This window comes from Haliotis rufescens, unplaced genomic scaffold (genome assembly GCF_023055435.1).
Source record: "Haliotis rufescens isolate VD_foot unplaced genomic scaffold, xgHalRufe1.0.p SCAF_24, whole genome shotgun sequence".
In the NCBI taxonomy this organism is placed as follows: domain Eukaryota; kingdom Metazoa; phylum Mollusca; class Gastropoda; order Lepetellida; family Haliotidae; genus Haliotis; species Haliotis rufescens.
In genome coordinates, this window is record NW_025963935.1 from 4393377 (window position 1) to 4406908 (window position 13532).

Consider the following 13532-nt stretch of genomic DNA (forward strand, 5'->3'; position numbering starts at 1 on the left):
GTTCTATCCCCGGATCTTCACGGGTCGGTTCGCTGAAGACCTGTTCTATCCAAACAGGGATCGGGTGGTCAGGCTCGCTGACCAGGTTGATGCACTTCATCGTAGATCGATGCTCATGATGTGAATCACTGGATTGTCTGGTCCAGACTGGATTATTTACAGAGCGCCGTTATATTGATAAGTATTGACGTACCTCTGAAAGTGTACTTTATCACAGGATAAGGTACTGTCAGCGTCTTATTTGGGTCTTTTTCTTCTTATGTTGTTTAACGCAGCGAAAAGCAATATTTCAGCTATATAACGGCGCTTTGTAAGTTTTTTGTTTTGAGTGCGGCGTGAAACAAAAAACTAACAAAGACACAAATGTAAATAAGCGAGTCTGGTCTACACAAAACCGGCGAATGGTATTATGAGCATCGATGACATGCATCTTCCAAGTAAGCGAGTCCAGTCGATCCCGTTAGTCGCCTCTCACGACAAGCATTTGTTACGGATGACCCATTCTACCCCGGATATTCACTGGTGCCCTCTCTGACTAATTCTAAGATTTTGTGTTAAAATATCAAATACCCGTGAAAACAGGATCGGGTGGTCAGGCTCGCTGACTTGGTTGGTGCATGTCATCGTATCCCAACTGCGTAGATCGATGCTCATGATATCAGTCACTGGATTGTCTGGCCCAGACTCGATTATTTACAGAGCGCCGTCATATAGCTGGAATATTGCTGTGTGCGGCGTTAAACAACAGAAGAAGAAAAAGACCAAAATAAGACGCTGACAGTACCTTATCCTGTGATAAAGTACACTTTCAGAGGTACGTCATACTTTGCTGACGTCATGGCGCCGTTCAAAACTCCTCCCCATTGATCCAACGTATCCTTGGTAACATAGTTCTGTCATCCCTGTCCGTCATGACGCCGTTCAAAACTCCTCCCGATTGATCCAGCGTATCCTTGGTAACATAGTTCTGTCATCCCTGTCCGTCATGACGCCGTTCAAAACTCCTCCCCATTGATCCAACGTATCCTTGGTAACATAGTTCTGTCATCCCTGTCCGTCAAGATGGCTCATCCCTACAATTATCGATCGGTGAAACTGTTTCTTTAAACTTACAATTATTAAATATTATTCCCTGGGAAAAACATGGCAAGATGATGTCCACCATCCCCAATGCGGGGTCGAGTCCCAAACATATCCAAACCACTGTGGCCGTCCCGAGGGGGGCGTTGGTGCCCCAGAAACTATGTTTGTCTCTAGACCCAGACATAAGCATTCCTTGAACACTTTCATAACCTCATGTACACCTGTTGATCAGGTTAAGACATTTAGCAACATGCTGAAGTTAAACACAACGACCGCTGCCCAGTAGGGCTTCCTCCGCCATGTTCGTACCAACGGCGACGCCATTTCACGCCCCAGGCCAGCCACTAACGTCAGCTTCATCTACCGGTGACGATGTCATGTAGTGTCGTCACTTAGTCACAGCAACATTTCAGTCTGCTAACATTAGTGATAAAACATAACTTGCAACTTATACCACGGAAAATACCCCCGGCTACCATTAACCACCAATACAGAACTTTGGGTGTGTTCGCTCGATCCCACAATGCCCTTGTGGAATGTTTTGAGTCACGTGATAAATAAATGAAGAGGTTTTTTTAACGAGGACTGAAATTTAAATCTTATTTATTGCTGCGTGGGATTTGGGATGAACACACACTGGACGGATAATGAAATGTGATCTATTCAACCATAAACTATCTATTTTAGAGGGGTTTTATTGTGGTTAAAATGTATTTTGTCTCTTAAAGTTAGGATGCAGGCAATTAGGTGTAACAGTCCGAGGCTTTTCAATTTACTGCGCTGATTATTACAGATTTGATTTTAAACCCATCTGAAGTAAAACACAAGGTCTTTAAGTCGACATCTTAGAAACGTAATTACGTTTGCTCAATCTCCATGTGTAGTGCATAAAGAATAGTACAGTTGAGGCCAAAGGACTTTTGTTTTTTTATGGTAGTGTAACATTCGAACCAACAGAACCTTCTGGTTCTTGAACGACAAAGAGACGCATGTGAGTGAGTGAGTGAGTGAGTCGGTGGGTGGGTTGGTGGGTCTGATTGAGTGAGTGAGTGGGTGAGAGTGAGTGAGTGAGTTGGTGGGTGAGTGTGTAAGTGAGTTGGTAGTTGGGTGAGTGGGCGAGTGAGTGAGTGAGTGAGTGAGTGAGTGAGTGAGTGTGTGAGTGAGTTGGTGGGTGAGAGTGAGTGAGTGAGTGAGTGAGTGAGTGAGTGAGTGAGTGAGTTGGTGGGTGAGTGAGTGAGTGAGTGAGTGAGTGAGTGAGTGTGTGTGTGAGTTGGTGGGTGAGTGGGTGAGAGTGAGTGAGTGAGTGAGTGAGTGAGTGAGGGGGCGGGCGAGCGAGTGAGTGAGTTGGTGGGTGAGTGGGTGAGAGTGAGTGAGTGAGTTGGTTGGTGAGTGTGTAAGTGAGTTGGTGGTTGGGTGAGTGGGCGAGTGAGTGAGTGAGTGAGTGAGTGAGTGAGTGTGTGAGTGAGTGAGTAAGTGAGTGGGCGAGTGGATGAGTGAGTGAGTGAGTGTTTGAATGAGTGGGCGAGCGAGTGAGATTCTATGCTGCCATGAACGGTATTTCACGTTGTCCGAAGTCATAGGACCTTAAAGGTTTACTATTTTGACGCAGCTCACGAGCGCGGACATAAATATAATCACGGAGAATCGAGGTTTGAACCCACCCTTAAAGGCGCCCTACACCACTGGGCCACCTGTCCCCTCCGTTACCGAGATTCTAGGACATCTAAGCAAGTCATTCCACCGTCCTTTACAGCGTTCATCTCGACACCCACTCACATAACAAGGGCGGACAAAATTACTTTCTACAAGCAGAAGTAACAATCATTCTATTACCCATGATGCTAAGTTTTATGAAATTCCAAAGCGCCCTCTGGTGCCTTCTTGCAAACGAAGCAATCCTTTGAACTCTGTGAGTCTTCTGTAACTTCCGGCAAGGAGAGCTTCAATCCTATTAAGGCTTACGTACGAACCATCTATAGCCTTAAGGGTTTTTTTCCTCATATCGTATTGACTAAAAACGAAAGCGACCGTTACTCCGGCTTCTGTCATGGTGAATAAGGTTTATAGATGCAATGAATATTAAATTATCATCCAATAGTTTATTATTATCCCGAAGGCTTTTAAAAACTTCCATTATGCTTTCTTGTCTATTTTATCCGTATGTGCGTAATGCATTTCCTTTGAAATATTTAGCAGTACTTCTTTTGACGCTAAATAATGATTAGGATGTCAATTTGATTAAATACATCAAAACAGTACATTTTATTCATGTTTATTTGCGGTAAAACAACAGCTGTGATGTTCTAAGGGGCAAATATATACAAGGCAGGAATGGGTCTCTAGTATTTCAGGTGTGGAACATGTTGTCAAATGGGGATCCACCTGTCCGGCTTCGTGACTTGGTTGATTGTGTGTCACCGTTGCTTGACGACAGGGGGCGTTGCTCGTGCGTCGTTCACTGGTAAATTTGGTTAAGACTCGATTATTTACTGGTCGAAGCCGTACAGCTGTCACACTGCTAACTGTGGCTAAAAATACATTCAGCCACTATTGAACACGAATACAAAAATATGGAGAGAGTAATTACGAATTTAATCAAAAGCGTTAGTATGTTTTGATTTGATTTTAGATGCAATAAAAAGAACCTTTGCGACGTCTCCACTTCGTTGATTTAACTCGCAAAACGACCGTGAAGATCCGGGGTTGAATAGGTCTTCAGCAACCCAAGCTTGCCGTAAAGGGCGACTATGCTTGTCGTGAAAGGCGACTAACGGGATCGGGTGGTCAGGATCGCTGACTTGGTTGATGCATGGCAACGATCCCAATTGCGTGGATCGATGCTCATGATATCAATCCCTGGATTGTGTGGTACAGACTCGATTATTAACAGACCGTCGTCATAAAGCTGGAATACTACTAAGTGCGGTTAAACAACAAACAAACAAACAAAACACTTAAACCGCGTTCACTGAAGGGGCGGTGGGGTAGCCTTGTGGGTAAAGCGTTTGCCAGTCACGCCGACGACCATGGTTCGATTCCAAAATGGGAACGATGCGTGTAACCTTTCTTTGTGCCTAACGCCATGATAATGCTGGAATATTGCTCAAAGCACTGACCAAATCCTTCCCACTCTACAAGAGTTTTATTTCGCCAAACCGAGGCTCACACAGATCGTGTTTCAAATAACACTCGCCGTACGTAAAACAGTTTTTTTACATAAGCGCTATAGATTCTATAGTTTTTTTTGTCAAATTAGACGAAGATATTGTAGTAACTTCATGATTAGGAGACTTAGTCTCTATATGATGACGGTGATCAGATGTTTGATTCTAATCAGGAAAGTCAGATTGTTGTGGGATTACTGGTTTGAAATGATTTTCCTCAAGACTGAGACCATATAATGTCACCATCGTCGAGCCGGTCATTTCTGGAGTCGTATTTACCGTTACTTCGCGGCACTTGTCAAACATATAGCCAGTCATCAATCTAATTTACTGTGTAAGAATGTGACATTTTCTGTGCGATATTAGGGTTGATATTAACTGAAATAGTAATATATATGATACAGAAATTTTCGGTTTGAACATTAACCAAATGGGTTTGAGAAGATTCGATTCAAACTTGCTCGGATCGCCATGTGTGTTAGCCAAGTGCCCTTTTAGACTGTTTTAAGGGTAGTTTGGTTTCCGTTTTCTTTTCAGAATATGTAACAGCTGTTGTTTAATAGTTTGATCTTTTGTTTCATCATCAGGCCACGATCTAATGGAACATATCATTACGCTAAGGAATTATTCAGGAAAAACAAAAACACACAAAACAAATAGGATGGTGTTTTGTTTTGTTTTGTTTGTTTGTGTTTTTACTGGGTTTTTGGTTTTTTTCGATTTTGTTGTTGTTTTTGGTTGGTTTTTGGTTGGTTTTTTTTAGGGGTTACGTATGTAAAACGTAATCTGTAGCTGGGTAGTTTTTGTGTAAAAATATATCGGTTTATGCCACCCACCACGTTTAAAATGTAGATTAGCGGTGAAAAAAGCAAATTTATTGATTTCAAAGATGAAATGTCGGCGTATTTGTTTTAATTTTTAAAAGTTTTAAATCAATTTATATTTTGAATATTCATACCAAGTAGATAATTCTAGTACAGTACAGTACATTTTTTGGATATGATATAGCTAACTTAAGATTTTTTCAATTAAAAATCAAACATGTGATAAAATCAGCTGAGAGGTATAGTTTGTTTTCCTCTCCGGTTTATACCGCTTATGGAAATACATGTCAACATTTTCGTCGAGGCTTAATCTGTGATCTCGACACTCCGTATTTCTCGAACTACGACTTACTTGTTAAATGTTCGATCGTTGTCATGTCTTCGAATATTCGATGTTTTATTGTATTTGTGGGTAACCCAATTTTTACACCTTGGTTTAAAAATACGCCGACTTGAACCAATTGAAATTTGTGAAAAACAAATTATTCCTTCCACAGGAAATAAGTAATAAGTTGAAATACAACTAATTTATTTACTATTTTAATTAATATAAATAAATGATTTAAGATACTATAATAAAAAAACTATTGACATTTCTCTCTTAAAAACTTAAAAGCTCAAATATTTATGACAAATCGCGAGAGGAAATAAAAAAACAATTATTTGAAATTTGAATACTTATTTTTCATTTTTCGACCCACCGACCTGAATATTTGTGCCTTAAATCGTAAACCAAAACGATTGTCAATTCTAAAGATATGTATCAAGGCTTTGTTGAATCAATTGCAAGTACCATGGATATCGCACCTCTTAAACCTCTACTCCACCCTATTAAACCTGAAACGAACCAACCCAGATCATACCGCCACTTCTGTAAACGCGGCGACCCTAATCACCACGCAACACCTAACCCCCCCCCCCCCCCCCCCCCCCCTCACACACACACACACACACACACCGACTCCCCCCTTCCCCATCACCCCACCTAATCCCACGAAACCGACATTAGACAACCCTCCCATCACCAACATCCTCAACCCAACCCCATTGCTCCCCCCGACTCCAGTTCTGCCCCCCCCCCCCCCCACCCCCACCCCCCCACCCACACACACACACACCGACTCCCCCCTTCCCCATCACCCCATCTAATCCACCGAAACCGACTTCAGACAACCCTTCCATCACCAACATCCTCAACCCAACAACCCAACCCCATTGCTCCCCCCGACTCCCCAAAAAACACAAATCTCCCACCCCCACCCCATCCACCCCCCACACACACACCGACTCCCCCCTTCCCCATCACCCCATCTAATCCCACGAAACCGACTTCAGACAACCTTCCCATCACCAACATCCTCAACCCAACAACCCAACCCCATACCTCCCCTGACTCCCCAAAAAACACAAATCTCCCACCCGAACACCCGAATCCACCCCACTACACCCTTCGCCACCAAATTCAGACTCCAACCATCCCCACCCCTACGCCTGCCCCTAAAACCGACTTTAAAATCAACCCAACCCACCCACCTACCAATGGCTGTCGTTAGAGCCTAATTATGATGATGGAGAGTTCTCGACAGCGTTAATCACACCATCAGCATCCGGTTTACCTGACCCCGACCCCGGTACGACAATGCCGCGGTGATTCCCATCTTCTTTCCATCACGTTGCGGTACATTTCACACTGTTGTCATCACCACATTGACAAAAAACTGACATGTAATTGATTAGACCGGTATCAAATTAATTAAAGTACATAACAAAATTCACCCTAAGGTCCATTTTAATTTCTCGTTTCATGTGAGAATGCTCGGTTAATTTCTGTCTATTTTGGGGTCTGAGGCAGGCTGTTGGGTGCAGTTTGTACTTGGTGGTCAGACTCATTACACAAACATTATCTCAACAATGGGAAAGTGACACCATGATATCCCCCTTCTCAATCTCCTCACATGGGCTTGATGAATTGCGAGGCGGAGGCAAATTGCCTCGTTTTAAATCATTTTTGCTGCTGCACTGTTATTCATTAAGTCCGGTACTGTCATTAATTCTTCATTTCAGCGCAGTGGCACTTCCGGCTACAATCACTCACGTGAACAAAAAGCCTTTGATCTGAAGAATTCCATGTTTTATTTTAGCAAAGATCGCTCCGATATGTATACCGTAGGGATGGCTTCTAATAATTTAAGATCCCCGAGAATTCGATGCAATAGTGAATTGGGTTTAACGCTGCTTTGAAAAATATTTCACTTATATCACGCTACGAATACGTTCAAAGTGAAAAAAGATCTTTGGAATGAACCACTTTGGTAAATTTCCGGAAATTGTACGATGCTGACAGACTCTGCTCACAATCAGGGCGACTCGCGGATTCGAACTCATGTTCAGCGTATCCTGTCACAGCTAGGGGAGGCAACTCTTGAACAGAAAACTGACGCTTAGACCAAAGGGTCAATTGTGTCCTAAATCAATACTAGATATACCATGTCATAATTTGTTTTATCTTCAAGGAAGATATGTATGACAATAGTTTTCCGCATTAACTGACGGATTTTACGCCCATAAAGTTGTCTCATACAGAGTGGGGCGGTCGGGTAGCCTAGTGGTTAAAGCGTTCGCTCGTCACGCCGAAGACCCGGGTTCGATTCCCGACATGGGTACAATGTGTGAAGCCCATTTCTGGTGTCCCCCGCCGTGATATTGCTGGAATATTGCTAAAAGCGGCGTAAAACCAAACTCACTCACTCACTGTCTCATACAGATCTGTACGGAAAAGCAATTTATCTTTAATACCATGAATATAATCATTTTCATTATAACTATCGTTCTGACATTGTCAGCTTATACTCTCCTGTCTCTCCTTGTGACCCACCTCTCTCTTTCGCTCTCTCCTTTCTCTCTCTCTATCTCTCTTCATATATCACAATCCTTTCACAGCTCTCTCCATCTCTCTGACGCTTATCACGTTCTCAAGTTCTGTCTCTCTCTCTTCTCTCTCTTTCTTGGGGCACGGGTGGCCCAGTCGTCTAAGGCGCCGCGATTCTCTGTGCAGAGTTGCGTCCCTTGGGCACGACAGAAACCTGTAATTGTGGGTTCGAATCCCGGTTCGCCCCGATTATGTTTCTATGTTTGTCAGCACCATACCCGAGCTCGTTGGTTTCACCGAAGTGGTAAACGTCTGAGACCTGTATCACTTCGGGCTTTCCTCCCACATTAAGCTGACACGCCGTGATATAACTGGAATACTGTTAAAAGCGGCGTTAAACCCAACTCACTCTCTCTTTCACTTTATGTGCATATCTGTCTCCATCTCTTTTGTTGCTGGCTGTCTCTCATCTATCAACGCATATGCCCATCTCTCTCTTCATCTCTCTGTCTCTCGTGTAGATCGCTCACTCCCATTTACCAAGGTTTCTCTTCATCTCTCTGTTCAACTCCTTCTCTGAACCTTGTTCATTCCATGACCTAAGCCTCAATTTGATTAATTTAGTTTTTCGTCTGTTCGTCTATCATGCCGATATGCCATGGATCAGAGCAGCCAACAGTCGTATCATTTATCGACATGAATTGGACATTTATAAGGTTATTATTATTCTAACAACGGTACACCATTGTAGTTCAAGTGATTATCTTAAAAGAAACACATAGAACTAAATGCGCGTAATTCCCACCTCCCAAGCAATTTTACAGATTTAAAATTTATGCTCTAATTTCAACGCCTGAATTGGTTCCGCTGATCCTAGCCAGAAAATGTATTGTCTTTTTAAACAAAATCTACAGTAAATTACCCCTGGTTTTGTAATAGGATTTAATGGGACGAACGGAATCGACACTTCCACTTAATACTCCTTCCTTTTATGGGGCAAAACCGCTCGTCACGTAATGAAACTGGACGTTGCAGTCAAAGTCAGGTTTTAATAATCTTTGAAGTCCGTACGGTTTTCTCCTATCATCCCTTAACAACTCCAATATCAAGTACGTTTTGGATTTATGACTGTCGAAATCAAATCCAACGTGAATTTGTGAATCAAGAAAAGCTACGGAGGAATTTCTATTGCTTTGAAGACAGTTTGTTAGCAATTGTAAGAAATGGGAGAACGTGTACTACCTCTTGTTTTCAAAACTCAAGCACAAATTACAAAGCGAATTTCAAAGAAGATAGTTTAATGTCAAAATAAATCCGTTGTCTATCGACGTCGACCCCCTCTGGTTCACGCCTCTACTATAAACTTGAGGTGATGTTTCGCATCATTAAGAGGAAGCTTCAGAGAACAGACATTCCCGTATCAGTTTCAGATTTGCCTCCGGTTATCATGGTCGGCTGTTTAAGAGGATGCAGTGATGTGATTTGGACACTGGGTGTTTGTAAAGTTGCCGTTACTTTTTTTGTTTGATTGACGCTAATCGTTGATGAAGACTGGCTTAGCGGAGCGCCTACCGCCACAACTTGTGTTACAGTGACGGTGGGGGTTCGGGAGGGGATGGAGGGGTGATTAGGGTGGGGATGGGTGGGGGTAATTAACGTTATCTTTTCTATTATTTCGTACGAAGACATTTTTTTTGTTTTCTTTCTTTTTTCGTTATCAATATTTATTAATATTAATTAATTAAAATTTATTTACAATATTATTACGTTTAGTTTTGATTTTATGTCTTACTTGGCTTTGTTTTTTTAATCATTTTTCTTTGGGCGTGTGTATGTGTGTATGTGTATGAGGGGTGGGTACGGGTGGGGCGAGTGTATATGTGTATGAGGGGTGGGTACGGGTGGGGCGAGTGTATATGTGTATGAGGGGTGGGTACGGGTGGGGCGAGTGTATATGTGTGTGAGGGGTGGGGTGGGGTGTGTATGGGAATGAGATTGTAGGGTTGCTCGTTGTGTTTGTTTTTTGTTTTTTTGGCTATGGCCAGTTCTCGGATCTGGTCTACTGTCTGTTCTCGGATCTGGTCTACTGCCTGTTCTCGGATCTGGTCTACTGTCTGTTCTCGGATCTGGTCTACTGTCTGTTCTCGGATCTGGTCTACTGTCTGTTCTCGGATCTGGTCTACTGTCTGTTCTCGGATCTGGTCTACTGTCTGTTCTCGGATCTGGTCTACTGTCTGTTCTCGGATCTGGTCTATTGTCTGTTCTCGGATCTGGTCTACTGTCTGTTCTCGGATCTGGTCTATTGTCTGTTCTCGGATCTGGTCTATTGTTTGTTCTCGGATCTGGTCTATTGTCTGTTCTCGGATCTGGTCTATTGTCTGTTCTCGGATCTGGACTGTGGTCTGTTCACAGATATCGATTATGAACAGTTCAAGGATCTGGGCTATGGTCTGACAAAAACTAAACCATATTTTCAAAATATAATAAGAAAACAAAAATTTGTCGCAGCTTTTTAAAAAATATTAACTGTTTGCTGAAAAGAAATATAATTTTTAAAAACATTCGGATGCTCCTTTCAGAAAAAATTGCATGTCTCTAACAAATTTCTCTAATTTTGTACCCCAAGCCATAAACTTGTGACCCGTGAAGATCCGGGGTAGGATAGGTCTTCAGCAACCCATACTTGCTGTAAGAGGCGACTATGCTTGTCGTAAGAGGCGACCAACGGGAACGGATTGTCTGGCTCGCTGACTTGGCTAAAACATGTCATCGTATCCCAATTGCGTGGATCGATGCTCATAATATAAACCACTGGATTGTCTGGTCCAGACTCGATTATTTACCGACCGCCGTCATATTGCTGGAACATTGTTAAATGTGCGGCGTTAAACAAAAAACAAACAAACAAACAACAACAACATAAACTTGTTCTTCACACTGACCACAGTGGTGACGTATACATCGAATTCCAGCAAATCTTTTTCTTCAATGAAACTGTTTTTATTTATTTTTTTCAGGTAATTCTTTTCTGATCAAGAAATCGGATAAAGATATTGATCAAGGCAAACCGTCACGACAGGTAGGTTCTTTAAAATTTGCAAGACATCAGCTGATCCTCCCTTTAAAGTGTTCATTGTATGAAACCTATAACAGCCGTCATCAAGTGCTTATTCCAAGCACTGCTTACTCCCAAAATGTGCCATATAATGGCGATATGTTTAGAGTCGCTCAATCTTTCTTCACATCACTCCCAACTGATCAATAACATCGGCGCCGATGCTGACAAGAATTCCATTAAGTTGTTCCGTCGGTTCTTCCAGCTTCCGGATATCATGGGGTGACTTCCTTCAGAGTTCGATGCCGTGTTTGTACAGCGAAACCCTTAGTCGGAAACCCGTCAGTCGGAAACCCTTAGTCGGAAACCCGTCAGTCGGAAACCCGTCAGTCAGAAACCCTTAGTCGGAAACCCGTCAGTCGGAAACCCGTCAGTCGGAAACCCGTCAGTCCAAACGTAGAAAAATACCATTCCCTGTCATGGCGCGTTAATGTGGACAAATTTACTATGGAAAATGGTGTCCGAAGTATAGGAATTTATACTACCTTCTGGTGTGTTCACCTTCCTTTGAATGCGCGCAAGAAGTCCCTCACGGTTTAGGGGGAAGGGGATCCAATGCAGAACCAAAGCCATATTTGTAGTGGACCTTAAGTCAAGGTGTTGTATAAGTGTTCGGTTAAGTCATTGTTTTGTATAAATATACGGTTATGTCATTGTTTTGTATAAATACACGGTTAAGTCATTGTTTTGTATAAATACACGGTTAAGTCATTGTTTTGTATAAATACACGGTTAAGTCATTGTTTTGTATAAATGCTCGGTTAAGTCATTGTTTTGTATAAATACACGGTTAAGTCATTGTTTTGTATAAATACACGGTTAAGTCATTGTTTTGTATAAATGCTCGGTTAAGTCATTGTTTTGTATAAATACACGGTTAAGTCATTGTTTTGTATAAATGCACGGTTAAGTCAAGGTTTTGTACAAAGTGCTCGGTTAAGACAAGGTTTTGTATAAATGCTCGGTGAAGTCACGGTTTGGTATAAGTGCTCGGTTAAGTCAAGGTTTTGTATAAAGTGCTCGGTTAAATCAAGGTTTTGTATAAAGTGCTCGGTTAAATCAAGGTTTGGTATAAAGTGCTCGGTTAAGTCAAGGTTTGGTATAAAGTGCTCGGTGTTTGATCGGTATATTACAGAACTCGGGTACAGGGCTGTAACCACCGCGGCCCGCCAGCTGCCTTCATCACGGAAACGTGAATGTAGATGCACAAAGGATGACGCAGATATAGATACAGAAACAATATCTGACAAAATATGCGAAAAACAGCACCAGAATATATGTGATGTGATTGATCACTCGAAACCGACAGAAAGAGAGATGGAGTGTGTTGCGCCGATTAGCGTAATGATGACGACTACTATGCATCGTTTGAGAAAAGCGATTTTCGTATGACATTGATAAAAGAAATCTGGATGTCAATCGATCCGAGGGTAATTCCTATTTAAAGAAAAATACATTTAACATCACAACTGTCTTAAAAGCGTGTTTACTGCCAGAAAGACATGGAATGCCCATTACCAGCTACGGAAAGGACTAAAGTGACTGTCACGTGATTGTCACGTGATGCCCAGCAGGACTGATTATGGGGCTTTTTGCCCCCCCGACCCCCCCAAAAAAGAAAAAAAAGTCTTTCTATTTATTCGGAAACGCGTTCTCTTGTAACTCGGAGCAACGACTGTTTCTTTCACAAAGAGAATCAGAAGCACTGACAGTCGCCCTTGCTGACCAATCAAGTGCACTAATTGGCGTGTTCTGAGGGGAAATCGCGCCTGAGAGGATTGTTTCTATGTGTTAATTCACTCACAAATAGTCCAACCTATTACACTTTATTTACAATTCTCTCAAACAAACGGAAGATTACACTGACTACTAAAAGCTACCAGGGCTACGTGTTCAACCTGAAGCCGTCTCAGGTCTCCGCCTAATTTGCTAATATCAATCTTCCGGCTAATAGTATCCTCGAAAGACGGCACACCGGAAGACGCGCGCGTTTACGCTACCATGCTCGCGTCTGATTCTGCGCCCTCCTCGCGTGGACAGATGCTGATTTTTCCAGATAGATTCGGTCATGCGATAAATGAAAAGCACAAGTCTATCAGTCCGAGATCGGGGACAAGAAAACACTGGGTACCGCGGAGTGGATTGGTTTACGGGACCCACTTACCACTGAAAGGACAGCCTTGTTATGAGCGAGACTTCGCTCTTTGACCTTATAGCTTTCGATTAAGTGGCGGCACTTCCATCAAACACATTAATTACATTTTATATTTTTTTATTCTATAAGTAATTTGAACCAACTGATTTGTTAAACACAACATTTATAAACTCAATTTATTCACAAACATTGTGAAAGAAATTTATTTTAAGATTGTAATTTACGAAGAAAAACTTGTTCTTTACGATTTTATAAACAACGATAGACCTTAAGTTAAAAAGTGAGGTGAGGTGAAATTGGGTTTAACGTCGCGACCAAGATT

General features: G+C 42.2%; 1 protein-coding gene across 1 annotated transcript in view; it reads left to right on the forward strand.

Moving 5' to 3' along the window:
* The window catches only part of LOC124122673 (sex peptide receptor-like), a 136460-nt gene that overhangs the window by 24669 nt on the left and 98259 nt on the right, over positions 1–13532 (forward strand). The window contains exon 2 of the mRNA XM_046485780.2: positions 10958–11019. The gene's annotated coding sequence lies outside the window, so the exon portion shown is untranslated. The remainder of the gene's footprint in view (positions 1–10957; positions 11020–13532) is intronic.